The sequence below is a fragment of the Mesocricetus auratus genome, unplaced genomic scaffold (assembly GCF_017639785.1).
Source record: "Mesocricetus auratus isolate SY011 unplaced genomic scaffold, BCM_Maur_2.0 Super-Scaffold_4256, whole genome shotgun sequence".
Classification (NCBI taxonomy): Eukaryota; Metazoa; Chordata; class Mammalia; order Rodentia; family Cricetidae; genus Mesocricetus; species Mesocricetus auratus.
Genome location: NW_024429182.1, coordinates 112,550,204 through 112,556,005, shown reverse-complemented (window position 1 = coordinate 112,556,005; position 5,802 = coordinate 112,550,204).

Sequence of the window (5,802 nt, the reverse complement as noted above, 5' to 3'; positions counted from 1 at the left end):
CTACCCCACCCTTTGGTGGGGGGGCATATAAGCAGTCTGCTTTTGGTCTCTGAGTCAATCTATGCTGTTTTCCTCTTAGGTGCCCCCCTGTGCTATTACACCAATCTCCAGTAACGCTGCTCTCAGAGGGTCTTCTATATTTTACAGCTGACTTTTTGTCTTTATCACAGGTAGAACAAACTAAGCTGGTTGCACAAAGAACAAGCAAACCCCTGGAGCTTCCAGCTCGGATGACAGCGGGTAGATGACTATGACAGAATGATTTCCAGTGTTGTAAGGCCCTGAGAATGCCTGGGGCTGTAAGCCTTTGGCTCACTCAGCTGAGAGGAGATGGCTGCAGAGATGATGAAGGATTGCAAAGGTGCTGAGCAGGCATCAGTGGGTGGGAAGGTAAGACTGGGGAACACTACAAAGATCCAAGTGGCAGAACAGCCGGCGCCAGCCCACTGACATCTCCCTATGGCTGAGAGCTAAGAGCCGTGACAGCAGCAGTTGGGAACTCTGATACTGGCCACTGAGTGCTGGACCATCGGTCTTCAAAGACGAAAGCAGTAAGCCTCTGATTGAAGGACCTTTGGCTATAGATCTCCAGCTTTGAAAGCCAGCATCATAAGTCTCTCATTCCCAAGGCCTAGCTCTAGAAGCCTATGGGTTAGATGCCCAGCCCATAGGCTGCCAACACCTTAGGCTGCTTGCCACCTCTTCATTTCCATCTGATTAGTGTGTGTGTGTGTGTGTGTGTTAAAAGTTTAACCCTCACAACAGTCCTAAAATGAAGACATCATTTTATCCTCATTTATAGAAGCCTGAGACTTGGAGGGAACACTACAGAGACCATACTCTCTTCATAGGCAGGTAGCAGAGTCAGATTTAGAATCCGTGACAGTTACCAGGGTTTCACATTCGGGATTTCAGGAACCCAGAGGCTTTGCTTCTGCCTCTTCCCCGAATGACCTCTACTCGCTTCTCCTGGGGAGACCCCCACAAAGTTTTTAGAGCAAGGTAGATGTTTAGTGAAGATTATCTCTGCAGGGGAGAGGGAGTACTTTAGAGCATGTCTGAAAATGTGCGATTTCCTGAAAACTTGCTCACATCATGTCAAGTCTGTATCTCCTCAACTTCTTTTGCCCCCAACTCCACCATCTTGACACTCTCCAGAGTTCTCCTTGCTCTCCTCCTGTTAAAACTCTGAAATCTTCATAACTCCACTTGGAGTCAATTCCAACAAGCTTGTTCTCTGCCTCTGGTTTCCTGTCCTCTCCCTACTGTTTTCCTCTAACTGTATCTATCTTTTCTCAAGCAGAATAATCGGCCCTCTCTTGACTCTTCAACTCGCCTCTTCACACACCCTGAGATGCAAGTCCCAGATGTATGGACCACTAAACCTATCTTCTTAAAAAGGTAACAAAAGACTGGGGAATGGGGGTGCTTCCTACACCGTGCCCTTTCCCTCACACTCTGCCCCTTCTCCCCATGGTGCAGCCAGGAGACTTGAAATGGGTAACAGCAGCATGGCATGCCCTTTCTAAGTATGAGGGAGAGAGTTCCTAGGTTGATGTTTGCCTCCATGTATCTCCTCCTGTTGGTTCTTTCTCCCTCTGCACTATTGGCTCTCAGGGACTCAAAGCAGTTATATTTTTGTTTGTTTGTTTGTTTGTTTGCATGGGGTTTCTCTGTGTTGTTTTGTATGCCAGGCTGACCTGGAACTCACAGAGATGTGCTTGCCTCTGCCTCCCGAGTACTGGGATTAAAGGCGTGCACCCCCACCACCCAGCAACAGTTATGTTCTTGAGTCTTCCCTTGCTAGCTAAATATTCTCAGTCCTTGGCTTGACAGAACCTAGGGAGCCATTAGCCCAGGGAGTGTGCTGCTTAATAACAGTCTCAGTTTCCATGTGTGACACTATACCAGGAGGATGTGGCAGGCAGAAACTGTCAAACAAGGATTCAGATGACTAGAGCACTAGTTCTGGGACATGGAACTGAAGTCTTGACACCTTGGTTATGCTGCTTAACTGACCTCTGCCTCTATTTCCTCACCTGAAAATGGGTGCAAGTTGCCACCTACTCTACCGTCCTGTAAGCTAATAACTGAAGTGCCCACGATGTGTATGAGTGAGCCCTGCACACAGGAGGCTGGTCCAGCAGGCTGCAGTCATTCCTTTGACTGTCTCCTTTTCAAGTTGCATCATCCATCGGCTCTCCCAAAGTGCAAAGAGGAAGGATGGGCTGTCACCAATGTCTGCTTCTCTCTGCTGTCTAGCCTCCTGAGAGGAGTGAGAGCATGAATCAGCCAGGAAGCTTTGGCCCTGAAGCCCATGGATTGGGCAGGAGGAGGATCTGACCCCCCAGTGGCCATGCTGTGTCATCAGCAGAGGCAGGGAGCCCAGAACAGAGGCATAAACAGCACCTTGAGCTAAATAACAGCCAACAGCTGGGGATTTGCCAAAGCTTCCCTCAAAAGCAACCTCCTCCTCCTCTCTGTCCCTCATCCAGGGATAGAGGAAAGGAAACCCAGCACTAACAGGAAGCTCAGAACCTCCGGGACCCCGATACAGTGCAAAAACTGAGACCAAGACAGCAGGCGACTGGACCAAAGCAGTGCATGGATAATCCAATGTGTGGTCACCAAGCTGCTCCCGAGCTGGGAAATAGAGGTCTTTTCCGAGGTGGATGTCTCACCTTGCATCTTTGGGGCCCTTGTAGCTGATCTGCGCTTCAAACAGAAGCCAAACAAGGCCAAACAGGAAAGAAATCCAAAGCTCAGCTTTCCCTGGAGTAGGAACGTCACCCATCCTTGAGAAACAGCTGCGTTAGGCACCTGGGCGTTCATGCTCTCAACTCACACTTGGCACCGATGATACAGAATCAAACAGTATCTCTGCCCTTGTACGCTAGTGGGTAGACAGAGCTGGGGTGGATCAACAATCGTGTCACTAGACAGCAATGCAGAAAAGCGCAGTGAAGCCAGGCAAGTGAGATGGAAAGAAGAGGAAGAGAATGGCTGCTTGGAAGAGAACCATCATGGTGTCCCACGCCATGTGAGTGAGGATCTCTGGAGGAAGAGCAGTCTGCGCAGAAGCAGCAGACAAACTGGAGTACAGGAGAATTGCTTACCAGCTGCCAGCGCGGGAGCAGTGTGAATGCGGGAGGGGCACCAAGGAAGAGTCCGGAGAAGGGTCTGGTGGTCTTTTACGATGCTCTGAACCATTCAGAATGGGATGAAGGCTACTGCTGAGCTCTGTGCCAAACAGGGGTGTTCTCTGACTAGGCCACTAAAGGGGGATTTTTCTGCTGCTTGGAAGACTGGCCACTTTCAAAATAGATTTATAGGCTAAGGCAGGAAACACAGAGTGAGAGAGGGTACACTGAAGAGGACTCCCGGTCTGGAGGCAGGAAGGCTTTGTCTTCCTGAACTGCATTACATGTGGTTGGGTGGTTTCTCTGAATATGCTCCCCTTGTCGTTCCAAGGCTGTGGTGGGTCAGAAGCACAAGCATCCAGCTTCCTTTCCATAAGGCCAGGAAGTCAGAACACTGTGACCTGGAAGAAACCTAGAAAACAGTAGCCAAACCCATACCAGAGCTGAAACCCCCTGCCATCTCTTTCCAGCAGCTTGAGAACATTAACACCTGGCCTGGAGTGGCAGCAAGGGACTCTTCATCTGAGGCATTGACAGTTCCTGTAGGGTAAGCATTCCCTGATGACTACACTGGTAATTCAGATAGAGTAAATACTGGTTTTGAGCTGCCAAGAGTTTAAAACAGCTAATAAGACTTGAGAGAGGCTGGAAGTTAGCACAGTGCTTGCCTAGCACTCATGGAATACTGCCTTTGACCCATAGCGCCACATAAACTGGGCCTGGTGGCACATTCCTGTAGACATTTCTTTTCCCCAACCAACTCCCTGTGAAACTCACAACACAAATAGAAAAAGGCCTGCTGGCCAGAATAGTAGTCAGGATAAGCTAGGTTATGCTATGATAACAACTCCTTCAACAGGAGTTAGGAATCGGGAAGCTAAAAGAACATGCCTACTTTGTGACACGGTCACTGTACACATGTCCCTTGTTGCATTTGACATTTGTAAGCATACAGGAAGCCCATGGACACAAATTGGGCTTTGACTGTAATTCTAGGGTACAAGTGAAATGAGGGCAAGGCAAAGAGAGAAGGGAAAAAGCAAAGGGACAAGGTCTGCACTAGGGTAGCATTGGTATCAATTCAGTACTTCCAGTCACGGCCACAAAGAAGGTAGGCTTCCACGGAAGCCGGCTCCAGTGATTAGTTACCCACTGAAGCCAAGACTGAGACCTAACTAACTGTGGAAGATGACATCTATTTTGCACAGATGCTATAGGAGATGCTATAACTACAGACTGTGTTCTGACAACGAGGTGAGATGAAGCACGTGCCACACAGCCTGATCCAGCCATTCTATGGACACATATTTCAAAAATATGTAGTTCACCACGTTTTTGCCAAGCAAAAATAATTACCTAATTAAAAAGTGCATCTGGATACTGTACAGTTCTTAGCAAGCAATTACTATTTATTTGCACTAGACACGGAGGAAAAAATAAGCATCCTCTTGTAAAGTTTACCAGTGGGTTCTGAGCCTCCCCTGCCATGCTGCTACTGGCTTACATTTGAAGCCAAGTTTGATTTCTTCAGCAATCCTAAATAAATCATTTGCTTCATGACTGAAAATATGGCAAATACCATGTCTTCACAACTGGTTATCTACCCAGTGAGTTACAAACCGAGAATTGTAACCCAGGGCTGTCTGACCCCAAGTCCATTATTTCATCCGGAGTCCTCTCTTCATGATGACTATGACGGAAATGTATGTGGTTGCCTGTCCAGTGTCCCACTTTGATTTTGTTTTCCTCTTCTTCCTGCCCCTACTCTCTTTCTTGCTCTCACTCCGTGTGTCTATGTGCATGTGTGAGCAGGTGCACATAGATGACAGTGGTCCATACCAGTGTCTTCCTTGAGTGCTCTTCACCTTATTTCTGAGAGCTTCCCACTGTATCAGAAGCTTGATGATTCAGCAAAACTGGCTGGCCAGCAAACCCTGGAAATTCTCCTATCTCCACCTCTTCAGTCCTGGGGTTACAGGAGCAGACAGCCATGTCCAGCTTTTTTTCTCAATATATGTTTTAATTTAAATTAGAAATGTGAATGTTTCACATGTCAGTCCCAGCTACCTCTCACAACCCTCCTCCCTTGACCCTCCACCAGCCCCCCAGCCCCCCACATCATTCCCCAGGGAGGGTGAGGCCCTCCTGGGGGGGGGATCTCCAGAGTCTGTCATTTCATCCAGGGTAGGGCCTAGGTCCTTCCCCATGTGGCCAGGCTGAGAGAGCATCCCTCTATTTGGAATGGCCTTCCAAAGTTCATTCATAAACCATGGTAAACACTGATCTACTACCCAAGGACCCAGTGATTTCTGTGGCCTCCTCACTGGCACTACATTCATGGAGTCTGGATCAGTCCCTTGTTGGCCTCTCAGCCATCAGTCTGGGGTTCAAGAGCTCCCCCTTATCTGGTCAGCTGTCTTTGTGGGTTTCATCATCATGATCTTGACCCCTTTGCTCATCACTCCTCCATCTCTGTCACTAGGTTCCAGGAGTTCAGTTCAGTGTTTAGCCGTGGGTATCTGTCTCTGCTTCCATCAGTCACTGGATGAAGGTTCTAGGATGGCATATAGGATAATCATCAACCCTATCATCAAGGAGGAGCTATTTGTGTAGTCTCTCCACTATTGTTTAGTTTGCCAGTTGGTGTTATCCTTGTAGATCT